At 39.9% G+C, this 23298-nt stretch overlaps 1 non-coding gene across 1 annotated transcript; it reads left to right on the top strand.

Annotated features, from left to right (window-relative positions):
- Nucleotides 1-1743: 1743 nt before the first annotated feature.
- Nucleotides 1744-1850, top strand: LOC145055889 (small nucleolar RNA R71). The gene has a single exon (XR_013685436.1). It is a non-coding gene; the product is annotated as a small nucleolar RNA R71 (small nucleolar RNA).
- The last annotated feature ends 21448 nt before the right edge of the window (nt 1851-23298 follow it).

Below are 23298 nucleotides of genomic sequence, written 5' to 3'. Positions count from 1 at the left end.
CAAGAAGGCGGACTCTTGTAAGCTATGATTTCAATTAAATATGGAATAGATGCCCTCGGTTTTGTTCTTTTGGCTCGATGAACTGCCTTGATCTCTTCTTCCATAAGCTTCTCCAGTTCTTCTAGTTCATTCTATTCATTAATTGTGAACACCTATTCTTTATCTTCTTGAAAGTCATCTTGTATTCCAAAGACTTCTTGTTCATCTCCAACCCTTAAAGTAAGCTTAGACTCACAGATGTCAACAAGAGCTCCAGCAGTATTAAGCAATGGACGATCAATGATTATTGGAACATCGGGATCTTCTTTCATATCCAAGACTACAAAGTCTATTGGAAAAACAAATTTTCCAATTTTCACCAAAATATCCTCCATGATGCCCCGGGGTTGTGTCACCGAATGATTTGCCATGTGAATCTTCGTTTTTGTAGCCTTGATTTTCTGAATCTCCAGTTTTTGATAAAATGAAAAAGGCATCAAATTAATGCTAGCCCCAAAATCGGCTAAAGCATTAACCTTCATTTTATTCCCAAACTCACATGGAAGAGTGAGGCGTCCAGGATCCCCCATCTTTTCTGGTGTTTCTCCCAACACAACTTTTGAAGTTTGTTCACTTAGAATCACTGTAGACTGCTTCTTTAATTGCCTTCGAGTGTCTATCAAATCTTGCAGTAATTTCTGGTTCTCGGGAGCTTTGGATAAGGAATCGACAAAGGGAGTATTAATTGGGATCCCCTTCACATGCTTCACAAAATCTAAATGCTCCTTTTCCAGTAGACTAAGTGCAGCTCGGGATGGGAATGGCAAAGGTGGCTGATAAACTGGAACGGGTTCAATGCATTTTTTATCAGAGTTGTGCCACGTCGTGGCTAGAGGAGTGCCACGTCGTGGCGAGTCTGGTTCATCAACTTTTTCACTTTCGATCTTTGATTTCTTTGGCTTTGGATCAGGTTGCTGTGGTTCTTCTTCCAATGCTTCCAGGAACTCAGAGATTGCATCTTCTTCAGTATCGATGGCCATTACGTGAGATTGGGTCTCTACTTTGGGATTTTTCGGGGATAATTTTTCATGAACTAGAGTGGCTAGCTGACCAAATTGTACTCCAAGGTTATGGATGGAGGCTTGCTGATTCTTTATTAAGGTTTGTTGTTCCATAATAGCAGAATCAGTGGCATCGTGTCTCTTTTCTGAAGCTTCCATAAATTTCATCAAAATGGTCTCTAGGTCGGGTTTCTTCTCAGCTAGTGGCTGCTCCTTTTGATAAAGGCCTCGACCTGTCTGCCTATACTTCTCTTCTTTTTGCTTCTTATACTCTTCATATGGCAGCTACTCCTTCTTCGGTTTCCTCCAGTCCTCATCAAACTTGTCCCCACTAGAGTAGCACACTTGAGCTTTTCTATTCCCAAACTCATCCATATTGCAGTCCTTGGTCAAGTGTGGACCACTACATCTTTCGCAACCCACTCTTATGGCATGTATCGACTGGTCCATTTGTGTTATCCTTCGATCCATATTATTTAGCATGGCCATCACAACTGCTATTTCTTCAGTTTGGGCCCCTCCACCGCCTTTGATTCCATCTTGCCTCGGGTTGTGGTATTCGCGAGAGTGCTTCGCGAATTCTTCAATTAGTTCCTTAAACTCCCTTGGATTTTTCTTTGTCAAAGGTCCTTGAGAATCAAGGAGTTGTCTTGTCATCACGTTGACCCCATCATAGAAGATTGACATCTCTTGCTGCACATTTAGATCATGCTGAGGGCAATTTCTGAGCAAGCCCTTGTACCGCTCCCATGCTTCGTATAGTGACTCGCCCGGCTGTTGCTCAAAGTTGGCTATTGCCTTCTTGAGTTTGGCTATCTTGGATGGCGGGCAAAACTGGTCCAGGAATTGCTCACGCATTTGAGCCCAAGTGGTGATTGTACCCGGTGGGAGTGCTTTTAACCACTCCTTGGCAGCTCCTTTGAAAGTGATGGGAAGCATCCTAAGCAAGACTGTGTTTCTGTTGACATTTGGGACATTGAAGTAATCCGCAATGTCGTTGACTTCATCTAGATGCTTAAAAGCATCCTCATGATCTTTCTCGAAAAATGGGATATCCTTCAGTGCTGTCAATATGTGTCCCTTCAGCTCAAATGTGGCAGTGGCAGGTATTGCGGGTTGGACTAAACCGGGACCCACATTTTCTCGGATCCGCTTTTTGTAAGCTTCCACGAACATTTCTTCAATTGCTGCCATCTCGTTCCTTGGCTCGTTCTCGGGTTCGCTCATGTGTTCTTCAATTTCCGGCTCGGTATCGCTTTCGGACTCGGTTTGGACGGGTGTATGATCCAAATGCTCAAGATTGCTCTTGTGCCTCGCGGATGAACTTGACTCTCCTGTCTTCTTTCCCGACTTCCTAGAAAAAGCTGACTTCAATTCCTGTAAGGGCGTCTTTTTCTTGTGAAGCGCAGACTCGGGATCTTCAAGTGGCGGCACCAAGTGTGTGTTTGAGCTTCTGGTCATGAACTCCTGCAACTTGCTAAACTAAAAACGTAAAACTAAACTAAAATAAGAAAAACTAACTAACAATTAAAAATCTAGTTTTTTTAACTGTCCACGTCGTGGCAGGTATATGGCCACGTCGTGGACTCTGTGACTAACAGAAAAATTTTATTTTGCTGAAAAATTAACTTTTTGTGGTTTTTACCCCACAAGAAGGATTGATTAATTTAATGCACATAAATAAGCTAAAGAAACTAATCCGTTCCTCGGCAACGGCGCCAAAAAAGTTGATGTGCACAAAAGTACTCACTAATTTTAATATTTATAACCTAACAAACTTAACTAACTATGCACTTATAGGAAGTGTACCTAGTCAGATTACAGTATAGCTTGGGTAAGTCGGGTGTCGATCACAGGGAACGGTGTTACTAATTAATTTACTTACTATTAAATTAACCTAATTATTAACAAGTTTAAAAGGGGGTTTATCTGGTTTTACAAGATCAGATGAACTTAAATCAAATTCAATAAAAACACACTCTTGTTTAGTTTGAATCCACTTCTCCCTTATGGCTACCTAATGATTACAGATTATTAAGTTGATTTTTAGTTGTATTAGTAATTTAGTTCTAAATTTACCAATAATTAACTAATTCATGTCAAACCATGTATGTTCACACATAATCAAACACAGAACTAATTATGAATGTAAATATGCTATGTAAGATTTGTTGTATAAACGCCATTATGATCACAATACACGTTCTCTAGCACAGCTAAGCTTTATTTATTCTAATTACTAACTAAGATTGGTCAATCCTAGCTCTAACAATTCAATGTTCACTAAATCATTAGGTAAACAAGTTCATGCAGTTTAATGGTCACTAAACTACACAGAACATGCAATCAAGCAATTAGATAAACAAATAATAGCATGCTAGGTTATACAAATCAAACACAAGCAATTTTTTACCAACTAAACTTAATCCATAAACATTGAACTATTCAAAAGGTTGAAGCTTCATCTATCTAAACAAGAGTAGCTAGATTCAGCTGCTCATTATAGCAACTAAACCAACACAACTAAAAGTAATAAAAGACATGTTCTAATTTAACCAAGATATAAACTTCTATTCTTTTTGGTGTTGAAAACCTTCTTCCGGAACCCTTCTTTCGCTCTGAATCGTCTCCTGGAATTCTTTTCTTCAACTAAAAGCTTCTTACTTTCGTAATAATTAGGAGAACTTAAATAATCTCCAAAAACTCGCGCCACGTCGTGGCCAGCTTTGCCACGTCGTGGGCTTCAAGCTATCCGTATCTTTCAAGGAATCCTCCGCGTAGCGATGTTTATCTTCTGAAAACCCCATGCCACGTCGTGGCCGACTTCGCCACGTCGTGAATTCAGTATTTATCGTGGATTTATTCTTTTCTTGTCTTCCAAGCCTCCCATGTTCCACATATTGTCACTTTTGGTCCCTTTCTTCGAAAATCCTTTTAATTGACTGAAAATAACAATTTAAAGTCATAAGTACCATTATTCTAAACATATTATCAATTTATTAATAAAAATGTACTTAAATTTTTCCTAAAAATAAGTATAAATATGGCAATATCATTCCCTAAATACCACATATCATACATGTCAAACGATCCATACATGTCATACATAACCGAGATCCATACATAAGATTCATATATCATGATCAATAAAGGTGCTATGTGCCATCCGTAGTCTTGCCATTATGCCACGAGCCGCCTCGTCGTCTTTCTTGCCCAGCCGGGGGCCACAAACTTAGGTCTTACAGACAAGTGCCAGGAGCAACCTCCGGGTCTTCCATGCACGCACCACAAAGACAACTAGCATACAATCTACACTACTTAACTAACTAACTACCAAAGTCCAGACTCTAGTCTTGCATATAGTGTGCCAGGAGCCACCTCCTAGTCTTTCAAAAATAATACCAAGGGCTAACCCTTGGGTCTTCCTACAATACATAAACTAAACGAGCTAGCATTGGTGCCTTCGACCCATACAACCAGCGAGGAGACTCACCTCGAGTGCTGAAGCTAACTGAAAAAATCCCTAGCTGCCGCCCCAACGACACCTCCGATCTAACAGATCAAAATAACACCCAATTAGCAATTTGGTTCCATCCTAAGGCCCACCATCCATACTTGGGGGTAAAATGACCATTTTACCCCTAACCCTAACATGAACCAAACCTGAGGCCCGATTCCAATAACCAAAAGGCCCAACACCAAAAGATCCCCAAAGGCCCACTAATGGCCCAATTTTCCAAATTGGGCATAATCCCATACGGGCCTTATCCTAAGCCCATATTATCCTTGAATACACGCCAAATTACCACAAATACCCTGTGGGACAAACTAGGTCAAAGAAATAAGTCAAAAGTCAAAATCAACAGCCCAAGTTAACCTTACTCGCTGAGTCGCCCTTCAACTCGTCGAGTTCCCTTCATCAGATTGCAAAAATCGAGAAGAGCCGATCCAACTCGCCGAGTTCACCCTAAAAACTCACCGATTTCATCAGGAACCAAACATATTAACCCATTAAACCGATTTAATCGAAACTAAAAGCTTCCCCACTCAGATCTTAACTGAACAAGCATCTAGAAGGGTAAAGTTTCCAAATTTACCCCTAGGGACCAACCAAGTGGGCTCAAGACCCAAACCCTTGGCTTAAAAGGTTAAGGGCTTAATCAATAATCACTTAATCACCAAGGAAAATCCCCAAAATACAGATCTAGTCCTTAAAGGATGCATGGACACGTAAAGCTTCCAACTTTACACTCATGCATGGCTAGGAGAGGCTCAAAAGCTCATAAGAGACTAAAAGAAGAGCTTAATAGATGCATGAACCCCTTAAGACCATAAAATTGGCACCTTTATGAAAAAAGAACCCATGAAGATCATAGATCTGAAAGAATAAACACTCGGGACTTCTACTTCCCCAACAATCACCCATCCATGGCTAAAAACATGCAATTTAACCAAAGAAGAGATCTAAGAAAATGATAAGCAAGGTTAGAACTTTATACCCAAGAAGTATTGGAAATGAAATAGAGAATCAAGATCTGGAAGCTCGAACTTGAACCACCACCTTATTCCAAGATTTTCTTCCCTTCATTGAGCTTTCAACATACCAAAACACTCCTACAAAGAGCTCACAACACTCAAGGAGGCTCTACGGTTTGAGATTAAGGTTAGGGGCTATGGAGGCTAGGAATGAGGCCAACACCTCGAACTTAAGGTGTTTAAATATGGTGCAAAATCTTGAAATTAGGGTTTCTCAAATAGCGTCCAACTTGTCAAGTTGTCTTCACCAACTGGACGAGTTGGTTCTTAAAAACCCACGCCCCAAAAGCTTCTAACACGTCGAGTTTATGCCATAAACTCGACGAGTTGGCCCCTAAAAAGGAAATTCATTTCCATGATTGACCTTCTATGTTCTGGATGTTACATGTACTTTTGAAAGACCAAGGAGTGACCCTTGGCATTGAATGAAAGACCCAGAGGTGGCTCCTGGAAAATATGTATGCAAGACCAGGGTTCGTACCCTAGCAGTTAAGTAGAATGTATGCTTGTTGTCTTTGTGATGCTTGCATAGAAGACTAGGAGGTGGCTCTTGGCACTTGTCTGTAACACCCAGGTTACTGGCCCCTGGCTTGGCAAGGAAAGACCGTGATACGAATTGTGTCGCAATGGCAGGACTATGGTTGGCACATATCACTCTATATTGTATGAATGATATGTATGATATGTATGATATATGGTATCTTGGGGAACTCATTAAGCTTTGTGTTTACATCTTGTTGTTTATGGTTTCAGGTACTTAAGGTTCAAAAGGAAAGAGCCCGACTTGATCGCAACGCATACACCCATGTTTTTCCGCAACTTAGAGATTTTGGGACTATACTATGATAATCGTTTATATATGAAATTATTGAAATGTTTGAGAAATAGGGAATTGGTGTTTTGATTATGTTTAAAATGAAATTTTCACCTTGAGGATTTTGGAACGTTATAAGTTGGTATCAGAGCCTTGAGTCGAGGGATTCAGGCATACTCTCGGGTGTGTCCGAACTCAAACTAAGGATTTGGTAAATGTTTCATAAAACAAATACTTTATAAAAGGGATTTCTAACAAAAGAAAGGGGTGTGATGCGTGCAATCGGCCGAGCTCAAGTATGTGATTCCTAGAATACCAATACATGTTTATTATGTTATATGTTATGGAAACTGCATTCTATATTAAGGTTAAAGATCTGCTTTGGAGTTCATGATAGGAGAGATGTCTTTTTATGCCTGATTGTTTGAGCTATTAGAATTGCATGCTAGTATGGTTTTTAGATAATTGGATATAATGGCTTGACTAGTAATGCGCTAGTTAGATTTTCTGTTGTCTAAATGATGTTTGCTTTCTGCTTTATGGGACTCTTAGTGATGTGGTCCAACTACTAAGTAAATATGTTAAGTCACATGTTGCACAGGCTAAATAATCTCATAGTGATGGATTTGACCCTATTATGCAACTCTCGTTTGAGTCCAACCGTTCTAGGTTTGAGTCTTTTACTTGAAGGATTATCTGATCTCTGTTACATGTGGCTATATTCATGAGGTAGTTAGTTGACATTAATGGGAGTCTTTCACCAGCTGATGGCAGGGTGAGGTTAGAAGCCTAGGAAAGCCTAGGAAGTGCTTCAGTGGGCTTAGTTGCATTGTTTAGTGATCTTTTGTGGTATCAGTTTGAGAAGGTGACTTAAAGGATTTGGGATGATCCTTGTGGAAAGTATGGATAGGTGTGGAAGGTAGTATTAGGCCCGTACTACTGAAAGCATAGGATCCATATTTAAATCAGGGAGAGTCTTGGAGAATTTAGGAAGCCTGTGGGATGAGGATTCTTGGATATGTTATGATCATTTGCATATTGTTTTTCAGTTGTGAATGAGAACTCAGGAAGGAGGTTCAGTTTTGGTTCCAGATCAGGTGTAGGTACTGAGCCAATTAGTGAACAGATGCAGGACTTATTTCCTTAAGAGATTATCCACGGTATTTTAGAGCATACCCATGTGATCATTAGTACGGTCAATGTGGGGGTTTTGGAGATTCTAGATGAGCGTCTAGGCACGTTTTGGGCTAAGGTTATGGCTATTGTCGGAGCTCGCACTCTTTCTTTCGGTGAGTTCTGTACTTGTGGATCTCCTGTGTGTTTTGGGGATAAGGACCCCATTGCTAGTAGAAGATGGTTAGCAGATATAGCTAACGCTTTCTGGACAAGTTTCTGCCTTGGGGTGTAATGCCATGTTTCGAATCGTTTCCCATTGCGGGGTGGTGATCAAGGAGTGGGTATTTGTGGACCTAGAACCATTGAAGAATTGAGTTGGGCTCATTTGGAGGTGGATGATGTAGTTTGTACGATCCGGGTATTCGGTTTGTGTTTTGGATCCCAAGGGTATCAGTAAAGGCGTTGGTACATGCTTTTTGTGAATTTTGGATTTAATTTCGGTTGGTTTTCAGACATAATAAATTTTATTGAAATGTAGGGCCTCTCATTACCTTTTCTTGGATATAAAGAACGTCGAAAATGGATAAGAGATGCAAAAGTTATGACCATTTGAAGTTAGAGGGGCGTTGGGCTAAAACGCGTACACATGGCGTACAATGGAGGTACGCATGGCGTACACGAGAATTTGAACATGGGAGCATTTAGGAACGCCCTGCTTTTTACCAAGGGAACACGATGCATTCGTCAGGCCAAATTAAAACCCTAACTTAGGGTCTTAGACCCTATTTAAAGACCTTAACTCACCTACAACCCTCATTTCCTTCAGCATCCATCCTCTCTAACCCAAAGATCGAAACCCTAGCCTCCATTTGAGTGATTCTTGAGCTTCAAAGTGATTTATGTGTGTTTTTGGTGCTTGAGGAAGAAGAAGGAACTTCATGAAGAGTCATTTCTTGAATTGGAGCTTTTGGCTCTAGGCTTTGTGCACCTAGATTTATCTTTTGGAGGAATAAAGTCTCAACCTTGACAACTATTGCATGTACATCTAGCTAAGTGGTATTTTGTTATGGTTTTGGTCCCTTTGAGGTGGTTCTTATGAGTAGAAGTTACTCCAGAACCTTTGAACTTCATATTTGTTCCTTATTGAGGTTATGGAATCATAAAGTTTGGATCATGATGGGTATAAACCTTTCATGCATGATTTGGTAGTCATTTGATGAAGTTTCGGACTTAGTGTTTTGATTTGGGTCCCATTGAGTTATGTTAAGTCATAAATTTTGAAACTTTATTACTTAAGAAGTCCCTTGAAATCAGATATGGAAGTTTGGATTGAGGTCTTAAGGTATTAAGAGGTTTTTAAGATATTTTGGGGTGATTTTGACATTTGGGGTTTATCTTTGGTGTTGGGATTCATTAAGTCATGCAAAGGCTTAAAGCCTTCGACTTTATGGATCAAGTCACTTGTATTTAGCTATTCTGAGGTTTTGTACGTTTGGATTAAGGATTAAGTCATTGGAATGAATTTGGGGTCGCCGCCGGCAATGCCACGTGTTCCGGTATGATGCCCCTTTTTGGATCGGCGACGTATACCGTGTGTACAAGCCAGGTACACAGTGCATACGTCTTATCATATGGGAATTAGGCTTTTTGGAGTTGAAATTTCTTGGTATGGTGGCAGTCGCATGAGCTTGGTTGGTCATTGGAAGTGCTAGGGGAATTAATTTATCTCGTGAATTATGGTTTTTGTCACCTGCATAAAGGACTTAAGGATTGGGTGTTCTATCATAGGTAGCGATTGGGGTTCTTAGACTTGAAATGATTTCGAGGAGAGTTCATCTATATTTCAAGAGTTTTGCGGTCATTGGGATTGGCTAGTGATGGAACATAAGTATTGGTAGGCGCAGGTTGATGGTGGTTTAATTCATAATGAGGTAAGTTGGGTTGGGAATCCATAAAACATCATGGGCTGGTAAAACTTTCATGAATCCAAGTGGGGGAGAATCATTCAGATTTCTAGAAGCTGTATCAGATGTGAAACTAGGATGAATTTCACATCCCAATCGGGAAGGAAGACAACTCAAGAGGCCGTCTGGATTGAAGATTATGTAAGTTGGGAGTTCAGGGAACTTCCAACATCTAGTTGGTGTCTTCTTTGAGTTAGAAAGAAGTCACATATATGGATCCAGGTTGAGGGTTATGTTAGAGCCTCTCTGCCTATTCTTGTCTGATTAAGGATTTGGGGTTTGAAGCAAAACCTGAAACCTGTTTGGGGTATAGTGAGATGCGTGTTCGACTCCGGATGAGTATGGATTGATTTGCACATGAGCGGTAAGACCATAAGATGTGGTCATGGGAAGATAGTGTTGAAGTGTTGTAAGACTGAGGGGTGGTTTGTAGCATTCACTAGGTTTGCAGATAGTATTGAGGTGCTGTAAGACTGTGGAGTGGCCTGTAAAATTCACCGGTTCTTAGGTAGTTGTGTGAGCATGGATAAATCTGTGATTTGGCTTGTAGATTCCTTCGGATGGGTTTAGACTAGGGTGGGTTTAGATGTGAGACTATGGGAAGAACATAACAATTTGGTGGGATCAAGGAAGTGGTGGGTCGTATCGGTTGTGATATAAGACTACAGATGGTCATGTAACATTCACTTTTAACATTAGATTTGGTGACGTCAGGTTTGACAGCTGATTTTGGTCAGTTAGATCATAAAGGTTGTTGTAGCCAAAGTGGTGAGATAGCTAGGGAAATTATTGTCAGATGATGCCTTTATTCGGAAGTTGCGTGGTGCGACTGTGTATGTCTTTTGACTCAGGAATTGGATGGAAGTGCGGTGAATCAATTAGTTGGAAGGTAAGTTGGGACCAAGGAGGTCTTGACTGCTTTTGGAAAGCAAATAGGGGGCAACAAGATGAATCTAGGCGATATTAGTGATTTCGGACTTGTGTATGGAGTCGCTTGTTATTCAGAGAATATGCTAAGTCACTTGCAGCTTGTATTACATAATCCCAAAGTAATTGATTCGACCCTATTGCACAGCTCTTGTTTGAGTCTGACCGTTGCAGGGATGAGTCTTCTACTCGAAGGATTATCTGAGCCTTCAGTCAAGTAAAAATTGTTGGATTAGTGTCTAAGTCCATAACTATTTTGGTATGCATTTGACCCGATGGTGCATGGTCCTTTTGGGTTGCCTTCACCAAAGCAACTTGATAGGATGAATTATGGAGAGAGAAAGAGGATTAATTATGATTTATTAATATATTATGAGAATAATATATTAAAGGAGAAATAATATCGTTTAATTAATAGCAGTCAATAATTAACTAAGAATTAATTTTGTGGCTAAAAGAGATTAATTAAACTTAAGGGACTAGAACTATCAAATGTGTGATAGTTGAATATTGGGCTAATGGACTCCATACTAGAGGAGTGGACGAATTCTATGGGGAAACGCATTAGAAATCATCCAAGGCCTCTAAGGAGGGAGTCCATGGGTTGCTTAGCGCCTAAGTATTCAAATTAGGGTTTCCTTGGTAGATAACCCTAATAGCCTCACTATTTAAGGACCCCAAGGGCACCAAAAACGTGGCTAAGAGTTTCCTTAGGGTTTCTAGATGTTTTTGGGTGTCTCTCCTCTTCTCCTTCTTCATCCTCTTGCTCTTGGTGTTTGTGAGCCATTAGAGGTGCAACATTTGAGGCACTAAGCTTTCAAGAGTCAAGATCAAGAAGGTTTGTGATTGTTATTGGTACATAACAATCAACGTAAGATCTAAAGCCTATTTACATATATTAATTCGATTATAGTATGCTAGATCTAGGTTTTATGAGCTTTGGATAATTTGCATGTACAATTAGATAAACCTAGATCCAAAGTTTTAGGGTTTTGCATGTGCACCGTAGGATTGATGATTTGTGTTGAAACATAAAAGTGACAATCTTGAACTCAGCTACCACAACCATCTCTCTACTGCAACGGTTCAACATCCGTAATCAATTCAGCACACGGAGACAACTCTTCTTCAGCAACCGCAATCAATCTGCAGTATACTTAATTACTTTTCTTATCTTTATGTAATACTTTATTATCCAGCATGCCTTGCACGGCTGCTCATAGAGATTTAGTTCTGAGACTCTATAAATAGAGACTCACTCTGCTATATTAGACACAACTCTTTACTGTTGCAAAAACACTTCTATATCATCACTGATGAGTTGTGAATTATTCTGAATATATTTCTCCAAGTTGTCTTCTTCATTTCTCTATCTTTCTATTCTTCTTATTGACTCGGAATGAATGCATTCCTTGTTACGAATCAGCTTAAGTGTATTCTTGATATAACAATTGCTGTCATTTATATTTCTTTACTTTCCGCAACTAACTATCTAACTATATTATTGTTGAGCTTTAAGATCCTTTGAGATTAACTATTCCGCAATATACTTGTTCTAACGTTTGTTCAAGTGTGTCTCCAAGTTTTTCTCATAGCAATTGGTATCAGAGCCAAAGTGGTTGTTTCTTGAATATCAGAACTCTGATTTTTCATTAGGCCCTCTATACCACTAAATCTCATTTCTTCTTCGAAAAAAAATATTAAAAAAAAACAAAACAAAATCTCAAATGGCACAATCGTTATCTCTGAATGTCTCCAAAAGTGTTGGTGGTTCTAACCGAGCTCCAATACTAGTAGCAAATGAATATCATCATTGGTCACAAAGAATGGAGAGGTAATTAAGAAGACTGGGAAGTGATGTATGGCGATCCGTGGAGGAAGGACCACACGTTCCAGTTCTTACACCAGTCCAAACTGACGGCGCTGCAACCAGGCTAGGAGGAGGTCAACCAGCCATGAGCCGTCCCACCAAGGACGATCTTGATAAAATGGAAAATGATGTTGTTTCTTTCAATGAAATTTCCTGTGGCATTGCTCCTGGCAACTTTGATATTATCATAAACTGCAAGTCAGCAAAAGAGATCTGGGATGTACTCAAGAATCTGTACGAAGGCTCAGAACAAGCACAAGACAAGAAGCTCACTACAACATTCAATGACTTCAACAACTTTAAAGCTCATACTGGTGAAAGTTTGGAAGACTCCTTCAAGAGGTTCAATATTATAGTCAGGAAGTTATCCAATGGGGGTACCATCCGCAGTAATCATGAAACCAATCTCTAGTTGCTTAATGGTTTAGGAAGACATTGGACTACTGCCAAGATGATAGTTCAATGCCACAGGAAGATTCACTCTTTGTCACTCTACAAGATCTATGGAGAGCTTCAAGCACAAGAATCCATTGTACTCAAAGACCATGCTGACTTTGGAGGACTGTTTGCTCTCATAGCACAAGCCCCACTGCAGTCACCCTACTCTTCATCGTATGACACTCCACCGCAGTCATACGAAGCAGATTCTGAGTATGACGATGAAGAAGAGTTTCAGAAGGCTATTGCTCTGGTTAGTCAACAGTTCAACCGTATACCACCTCCTTCCTTTCGTAAGAATCAACAGTTCAACAAACCTCCATTCAACCGTAACTTCGGTTCTCAGAACAATCATTCTCGATACCCAAAAGGCTCTCAGAACAATCAACCAAAGGAGGTACCGCAGTCTCCTCAGAACACTGACTCCGGTACTCAATCAGAAGACAAGACTGATGTAGTGATTTGTCACAAATGCAATAACGAAAATCACTTTGTAAAAGATTGTAAGGCCAATGTAGTCAAAGATAGAGAATTCTACCTTAGAATGACTCAAGAGCTGGAAGAAAAAGAAAAGGCAGGGGCATATGTGGCCCATATCAAAAGAGACCATCAAGTTAAAAAATGGAAAATCTGCATGCTGGCCACTGCGGATGATGATGGGTCAACAACGTTGAACAAAAACTACTGCTACATGGCAAAGGATAGGACTCTAAGCATCGTCGAATAGGTAAAACTCATGATCCAAACTTTAAATTATAGTGTGAATGACTATCAACCCTACATAGATGATCTTAATGACACTTGTGTTGCAGTCCTTACGGACTATAACAAAGCCTTAGATGAGAAGAACATTGCGTCCCAAGAGATGTTCCATGTGAGAGGACGACTGGATAACAAGAGACTTAAGATGGCTATGTTAGAGAAGGATCTAGAGTTAGAGAAAGATGCTAGAATATTAAGTGAAACCCAATTAGAGATAGCTTTGAACCAGAGAGATTTAGCTCATAGAGAAATCGCTTAAATCTTTTAATTGAAAAATTGTTTAATGAAAGTGAGGATATTGAAAATTTGATAAACAATGGAACAGTGGACAATACATATAATTGGGGTTGGTCTAATGGATATCCAACCACAATGGATTCCTCACCCTGGTTCAACAAAGACAGATTATATGTCCCTCCTGATAGAGAATTTCATTTTTCTGTCAATGACAAGACTTTTCCCGAAGATATTAAAACTCACTTCGGTAGACTACACAATTTAAGCAATAATTGTGTCATTGAGGAAATTGTGCTTGAGGCTTCTGGTCACACTTGTGATCAAATTCCTATCAATGGCACCATCCATTCAAATTCTCGAACTTCATCCATATTTGATGAAGAGATTGTTGTTGAAGGCCCCGAAGTCTCAAAGGACTTTCCATCTTTGTCCTCAGAGCACAGTGTCCCACATTGTAGTCAAATGTCCCAGAAGTATCCCACTGCAGTTCCATCTAAAACCTACTTTGCGGTAGTTAAACCCTTCAGCCAATATTTCATGAGTTAGCTATAGACCATTTTGAAGTAGGTCAATGCTCTCAAATTCAGACTCCTCAAGTTCTGATGATTCAAGCCCACGTTTTCAAAATCATTCGAAAAATTCCAGGAAACCGCAGTTGAATAACAATGACTGCGGTTCACCAAAATCTTTGGCAAAAAAGGCTTTCAAAGAAGAAATTAGATCTAGAGGCACAAACAGACAAAGTCTTTCAAAAAATAAAAAACATGTGAGAATTCCAAAATCTAAGAGTCCAGAAAAATTTGTTTTCACAAACTACATTTCAAAAAACTCTTCTTTCGTGGAAACAAGCAAAAAGGGAGGTCCAGTTTCAAAAGTCATTCCTGCTACTTCTGACACAACCCAAAAAGGTGTCAAAATTGTAAGAAACTACGTTTTTCAGGTCTATTCCTCAAATGACCCTAATTGGAAAGGAATTTTACCCACTCCAACTCTTTTAAAATCACATCAAACTTTCAACAAATGGAAGGGTATCTTACCAAATCCACCTAAAGGGACTCAAAGATTTACACGTGCTAAACCTCATTCAAAACAAACTTTTTAGAAACCAAACAACATGTATGTCAGAAGTTACCCACCTCGGACCACTACCAAGTCCAATTCACTCTATAGACCGCTGACCAAGCAAAATGTCAGATTCAATGACAAATTTTCTCTTTGTAAATGTCAGTGTAGTTATCAAAAGGTTTTATCTCATGTCAAATCAAATCAAAGTCAGAAACCTCGTATTTTTTCCAAGACTCACAACAATCCAAATTTGAACAAACACCCAGGACTAGGTCTAAAAGTTGACAAAAGACCTGTCCATGCAACCTCAGAATATGCATCATTCGGAAATACATCAATTGTCCCTGGCTCCAAACTTGTTTGGATGCCTAAACTAACCACGTAATTCTCAGGCTTTGTGCAAGGAGGAACAAGAAGAAGAATGGTTAATTGACAGCGCCTGCTCCTTACACATGACTGGAAGGTTAGAGTACCTTTGGGATTTTAGGCCTATATGCAATGGTGGAAATGTCACATATGGCAACAATGCAAACGGTGTCATCCGAGGTTACGGTGTTCTCACTACGGGAAATTTTTCCATTCAGAAGGTTGCTTATGTAGAAAGCCTTAAACACAATCTAATCAGTGTTTCCCAACTATGTAAAGCAAGACATTGTGTTGAATTTGATTATCAATTCTGTTACATAATGACGGGTGATCGAAGCTCTTGCTTAATTAAATCTCGCTCCGAAGGCACGATGTATCCTCTGGATGTTTCTCTCATCATTTGTAAACCACAGCTGTGCTTCCTGTCCAAAGTTGTATCCGAAGTCAGCTGGCTATGGCACCGCAAGCTAGCTCATCTTAACTTCCGGTACATCAACAACCTGGTCACTGGAGAACTAGTCTGTGGTCTTCCTATTCTCAAATTCAGCAACGACACTCTCTGTCCAGCTTGTGAATGCGGCAAACAATCAAAAGCAAGTCACCCTCTTATAATGGACTCTTCTATTTCTGAACCATTGGAGCTGTTACACATTGATCTCTGCGGTCCCTCAACCGTAGCCAGTCTCCACCACAAAAAGTATATGCTAGTTATTGTTGATGACTATACACGCTTCACATGGGTCTTCTTTCTTAGACTCAACTCAAAGACACCGCAGATCTTCGTCAACTTCATCAAAGAAATCGAACTCCAGATCAAGCTTCTAGTTAGACGCATCCGCAGTGATAATGGAACCAAGTTCACATCTTCTCAATAGTTTCTTGGTTTCCAAAGGCATCTCTCACAACTTCTCAGCACCCTATACACCGCAACAAAATGGTGTAGTAGAAAGAAGGAACCGCACATTAGTAGAAGCAGACAGATCCATGCTTAACTTCGCCCAACATCCTCTCTACTTCTGGGCTGAAGCAGTAGCAACCGCATGCTTTGTTCAAAAACCGAAGTATCGTGTGCAAACGCCTCAATAAAACACCATATGAGGGTCTCAACAACCGCAAACCAAATGTTTGCTTCTTTCATATTTTTGGATGTAGATGTTTCGTGATCAACAACAGAGACCAACTGAACAAGTTTGCACCAAAGTCTGAAGAAGGTATCTTCCTTGGTTATTCCACTAACAAGGTTGCGTATCGTGTGCTCATCAGACGTACAAGGCTGATCGTTGAAAGCTTTGATGTGAAATTTGATGATTCTCACACCCGCAATGCCCCTCCATCCACCGAAACCACCGCAATCATGGAATGTGACATTCCTGCCTCTTCAAGACCTTTAAATCTAGTTGAAGTCAATTATGACGATCTTTTTGATCCCGTTGAAACGACGAAACTATCTGAAATTCTGGTGTCACCCGCAGCTCAACAACAACAACATGCTGATGTATCTGGACCATCTGTATTTGAAGTAGTATCTCTCAATACTTCCACCTCTCCGATTGAAGGGGAAAAATCTACTCCGAACCTAGTCACAACTATTGAAGTTCCAGTACTTGATGTTGCTCAAATTCCTGCCCGCAGAGAAGCATTACCATCAAACGCATCTTCGGATTCGGATGATGAATTCATAGAGAATATTAACACTAGAACCGATCCAAGGATTGTCACTCTCCCATCTGCAGTCCAGGGGAACCTTCTCAGGTTCCAGAGGAACTCCCATCTGCAATCCGGGGGGAACCTCAACCTTTCCCGGTTACTCAAGAAAATTATGCTCTAATAGATCAAGATGATTCAGCAGGATGTTCTCAAATCCAGGGGGAACTATTATCTCCAACCACAGATTCCTCTAACATCCAAGATATCCCTTCTACCGCAGTTGTTGATCATCTGCTGCCACGTCTTCATGTATGGACAAAAGACCACCCACCAGGTCAAATTATTGGCAACCCATCCGCAGGTATCCAGACTCGGTCTTCCAAGGACTTATCTGATCACTACTACTCTGCAACATTTATGTCCTCGGTAGAACCCATAACAATCAAAGAAGCATTGCTTGAACCGGACTGGATAGCCGCAATGCAAGAAGAAATAGAAGAATTTGAAAGAAACAAAGTATGGCAGCTTGTTCCCCTCCTACAAGGTCGTACTATTGTTGGTATAAGATGGGTTTTCAAGAACAAGCTAGATGAATCTGGCGCAATCATCCGAAACAAGGCAAGGCTTGTTGCCAAGGGGTATAGTCAACTGGAAGGCATTGACTACGATGAAATGTATGCTCCGGTAGCACGCATGGAAGCCATCCGGATCTCTCTAGAATACGCAGATCACAAAAATGTCAAGGTACACTAGATGGACGTTAAGAGTGCTTTTCTCAATGGGGAACTAAAAGAAGAGGTTTATCTTCAGCAACCTCCAGGATTTGAAAATGTTGAATTTCTAGACCACTTCTACAAGCTTGAAAAAGCAATCTACGGTTTGAAACAAGCCCCAAGAGCTTGGTATGAAACACTCTCTGAATTCCTTGTCTCATCCGGGTACAAGAGAGGAGTGATTGATCCCACATTATTCAGAAAAGCAAATGGTGACCACTTTATGATGGTACAAATATATGTGGATGATATCATCTTCGGGTTGACTGATTAAGGCATGATAGATGAATTTGCTAAGCTCATGACCAATAAGTTCAAAATAAGCATGAATAGAGAGATTAACTTCTTTCTAGGTCTTCAAGTCAAACAAATTCAGCAAGGAATATTCATTCATCAAGAGAAATACACCATTGAACTTCTGAAGAAATATTCAATGGACAACTGCTCTTCTGCTAAGGTCCCTATGGCCTTCGGTTATAAGATCTCTGTTGATCCCTCCGGTGAATAGGTGGATCACAAGACTTATAAAGGTATCATTGGTTCACTAATGTACCTCACCACAAGCAGACCTGACATTGTCTTCGCAACTGGTGTGTGTGCAAGATACCAGGCTGATCCAAAAGTGCCACACACGACCGCAGCCAAACAATTTTTTTGGTATCTTAAAGGATGCAAATCTATGGGCCTATGGTATCCTACAGGCAATGACTTCAGCCTACAAGCCATCACAGATGCTGATCATGCCGGATGTAAGCTCGATCGCAAAAGTACATCTGCTGGATGTCAATTCTTAGGAGGAAGACTTGTCAGCTGGTCTTCAAGAAAACAAAGTTGTGTATCTCTATCTACTGCAGAAACCGAGTATGTGGCCGCAGGCAGCTGCTGTTCCCAAGTTCTTTGGATGAAGACACAATTGCTTGACTACGGGTACAGAATGCTGCGGATACCAATTTATTGTGATTCTGAAAATGCTATAGCGATCTATCATAATCCTCTTCAGCACTCCAAGACAAAATATATTGAGTTACGGTATCATTTCATCAAAGATCATATTCTGAAAGGTAATATTGAACTCATCTTTGTTCCTACTCATGAAGAGATTGCTGATGTTTTTACAAACGCACTTGACTCTACAAAACTCAATGCATTCTTACAAATGTTGGGAATGATGAATGCAGACCCACAATTCTTTCTAAAGTGTTAGCTACCGCAGACCATCATGGGTCTCTATTGCGGTTCTAACTGAGAATTACATATGATAGATGGTTTTGGTACCGCAGTCTAGGTACCGCAACCATATGTCATACGTATATCTCATGGGTTCTAATGGTCTTTTATTTCTAACTTTTGTACAAGTGTTTTTCTCACAGTTCCTCACTGCAGTCTTTCCTTTGTTCATCCGCGATGAAGTTTCTCAAACCGGAATAATGATTCCATCCGCAACCATCTCAATATCCTCTAACAGTTTCATTAACTCTCGAATCTTTGTGTGCTATTTAATGATCCTTCATTAAATAAAATAAAACATTCCCTTTAGAAACTGTCACTTTCTCTTTCTGAATAAACCCCGTATCAGACCTATTTTAGGGATGATGACAAAAAGAACGATTTTCCAGTAAACTCTTCCTTAATTTGTCCTTTCCTCTCCCTACCACGTCCCGTCAGTTACAACTTTCTCTCTCATCACCCCACGATTATTTGACATATTGACATGCGTCTAATCCTACATTAAATGCAAACCCCTTTTGGAAATCTCTCAAAATCTTTTTTAAAAATCCGTTTTACCTTCGTGTGGCTGAGATTTAATCCATAAAATCATTGATTCCCCCCAAAAACCCCATTCGACTTCTTACCCTCTTCTATCTTTTTACCTAGGGTTAAAATCTTTGCACCCCCTTTATAACCCCGTCTTCTTCCTAGTAATCCCTTACGCTCTCTGATTATCGATTGTTTTCTCAACCTTCAAAAACTCCCATAACTCTCAACAACTCCATTTTCTTATCTCACAATGGCGAAATCAGGTGCATCCAAGAAGCAATCCAAGGCTTCAGGTTCTATGAATCCAACTGGTTCCTACTCTCCAACGTTAGCTTCGAGCAATTTCAGAGCAGTTTTTGAAGATCATCCGTCGTATAATGACCCAACCAAGCTGATGATCAAGTTTCTCAAGAACCATATTTTGTTTGGTCCATTTGATGCTTTCACAGACGTTGTTCCTGTTTCTACACTCTTAAAGTGTGCCTTTTCTGCATACCGTCCGTTGGAGAACCCCCAAGAAGTACATCTCAACCTTATCAATGATTCTTTGGTCATCTTGACCAAAGAGAAGTTCTTGTCTGCCATTAATCTTCTGATTCACCCCTCCATCAAGATTTTCACACCATCGTTATCTGACATCACCACCGCACTCTACCAGATGGGATATCATAAACCGATCCAAGGGATCAGTGAGTTTCAGAAGAACCAACTGCCTGCGGTTTGGCAGTTTGTGTGTCACTTCGTCATTCGTTGCTTATCCGGCAGAACTGGAGGCATTGACAACATGGGTTTGAAGCTGCTTGAATTGGTATGGAGCATCTATACAGGCCACGATGTCAACTATGGCCAGATTCTTTGGGATGATTTTCTTCAATATATCCCCAAAGAACACCCAAGGGAGAATCCAACAGAGCTCACATTTTCTCGATTCTGGTCATTGTGCATCTCAGACTTACATACGGATGCTGGCATTGACATGGGCAGTGACATCAACTTCTTTGTCACTAAGGATCTCAAAAGGTACAACCCCTCTTCTGATCAAACTTTATTTGGACCTATCTCCAGGCTTCCCACCCACATTCTTACCTTGCTTAGTCTTGAGACTGCTGATGTCTCAGACCACACAGAGGCTACAGAGGGTATTACCCCATACCCTTCTACCCCACCTCTTCCATCCGCAAACATTCTCCCTGAGGGTACCGCAGTCCCCTCTGCTACTACACCATCTAACCTTTCTCAACAGAGAAAAACGGTGGCATCCAAGAAGAAACATAGCACACCTAAGAAGGCTGCTCCAAAACAAACTGCACCCTCAAAGAAATGAAAAACCAAACCCACCACTGTATCGAGCACTGATTCTGAGGAAGATAGACAACCAATATCTATCCTCGAGAAAAGAAAAAAAACTGAAACCTCTAGCCATATGCGTGACCGGACTGATACTGAAGCCTCTCAAAAGGCTCTGGTAGTCCTTGGGATTGCCGCACATCCATTCAATACCACACTCGAATACCACTCAAGCTCATCATGTGAGATTGTTTCATCATCTTCATCATCTGAACGTGGAGACAACCCCCCAGTTATATCTCAAGCAGATAAATCTGGACATCGCCCTAAGGTCTCCAGGGCTTCCCGACTGCACATTTTTTCTTCTGAGGAGTTAGACTCCATCCTTTTGAATATATCCCAAACACTTCAAACACCAATCCATCCGCAGGGCACTTCTTTCTCCCATGCCAGAACTGGGCTGAGGCCAGACTTGACCACGGGTCAAGGAAACCAAGGAAGCCCAGGAAATCCTACTTTGCTTCAATCCTTTACAGGTGGTTTAGGCACGGTGAGCACACATGTGCAAGGATCCGTGAACCCAAGGGACACCTTGGTGCGTACCCAAAGAATTGACGGCGATGACTCAAGTGATTTTTGGAGTCGGTATCAGCCAACTACTGATGCCGAAATCAAGAAATATGCTGCCTTTAAAAGGGCCTTCCAAGCCTGCAAGGAGCAACAAATCAAGCAACAGCAACAAAAAGAGCAGGAGATCCAGTCCGTGGCCAAATATTGGGCAAATGCCATCATCAATGCCCATACCGTTGCCACAATCCAAAAGGTTCAAAACTGGATGTATCAGATGGCAAAAACCATGTTAAAAACTCAAGCTGTTGGCGCAACCGCAAGTGCTTCCAAAGTTCCTCCTACTCCAAATCCTACAATCAACCCATCACATGACGAAGGGCCCGCAATCGAACTGAGCTCAGCCCCTACCATCGGTCTTGATGATGTCGACATCCAAGAGGTCAACAAACCAAACCCTTCAGACGACGTAATGATGTTTGAAGAAGAAGAGGAGTCCAGTGGTTCTTATCATTCAACTTCAAAGCCTAAAGAAAAGAAAAAGAAAAAGAAGAAGGATGTTGTCACTAGGAAGGAATTCCTAACTCTCCAAGCCAAAGTAGATCAAATTTTGGCTGCGGTTAATGTGACAACCCGAAATTTCCATTCTGAACAAACCATATCAAGCCAATAGAAGTTAGAATAGTTTCAGCAAAAATTCCAAACTTTGGGTATAAGTTTGGCAGTTTTCAGGATTTACACTTAAGGAGATATCAGGAGAGTGGTTGCACTAGGGTTTTGTGCAACACTGTTATTCCAACACTCGGTTATATTAGAAATCATTTCGGGAATAAAAATATTTTCTGCCAAAAATATCTCAGGACTATAAATAAAATTCTGAACCAAATTATGTCATTATTCGCGCTTCCAACTAGAGAAAAGCCATTTTGTCTCTCACGGATCCTTGGGTTTTTATCCCAAATCGTGAGTACACTTCTCTAGTTGTCTTATAATGCTTATTATGTGCTTAATAACTTAGATTACATATCCTAGGGTGTCTTGACTTGTTTATTAGTTGTTTATAGACTAATTTGTTACATATATATGAAATTATATGTTAACTAGGATCGTAAGTGTGTTCAAGACTTCACTTGACACCTAGTAGTCCTACCTCTTCAGTTCATCCGTATCACCCGCAACAGGTGAGTTCATACCCCTTAATCAATGTTTTAAATGATTTTAAATGCTTTAATGGGGGGGGGGGGAATACAAGTAGAAAATAGTATGTTATTAAATCAATCTTATGTATTTTATAACTGTGTTTTCACTCAGTAGATTTCACATATTTCAAAAGCTGACACATGAAATGGTTTTCTATCTTAAAATACCTTGATAACAAAAGTATTAGTTTTGAAATGTTTATTAAAATGACATCAAGCCACTCTTAATTATTGTTCAAAACTCTTAGATATCTTACAAAGAAAATAGTATGTTATTAAATCAATCTTATGTATTTTATAACTGTGTTTTCACTCAGTAGATTTCACATATTTCAAAAGGTGACACATGAAATGGTTTTCTATCTTAAAATACCTTGATAACAAAAGTATTAGTTTTGAAATGTTTATTAAAATGACATCAAGCCACTCTTAATTATTGTTCAAAACTCTTAGATATCTTACAAAACCACAAATTTTACCTTCTTGAACCAAACTATACTTATACGCATATGTTCATATATATATATATATATATATATATATATATATATATATATATATATATATATATATATATATATATATATATGTTAGATATTATAGTTTACATCTTTCATTTAGTTTCCCACACCCTTGAGTAGTAAGAGTGTATAAACCTACTTGAACAACTAATTACCTTTCAGTAAATTATCATAGGGATAATTTGAAGATATCAAACATTATTCCTATTACAAGGAATCACACAAGAGTCAGTTCATTCATGAGTCTTTACTAGTACATTACCTGATACATGAGTACGTTTACATATGCTTACATGATACATGAATACCTTACATGAGTACCTTTACGTAGATACAATTACCTATGTATTACTTACATGAATACTTGTATCTCGAATTGCGAGGATGATTATTAGTACCTTCTATGTAAAT

This window comes from Lactuca serriola, chromosome 5 (assembly GCF_051521515.1).
Source record: "Lactuca serriola cultivar US96UC23 chromosome 5, Lser_US96UC23_V15, whole genome shotgun sequence".
Classification (NCBI taxonomy): domain Eukaryota; kingdom Viridiplantae; phylum Streptophyta; class Magnoliopsida; order Asterales; family Asteraceae; genus Lactuca; species Lactuca serriola.
Note: the sequence above shows the minus strand (reverse complement) of the source record. Positions and strands in the feature narration are given on the sequence as shown.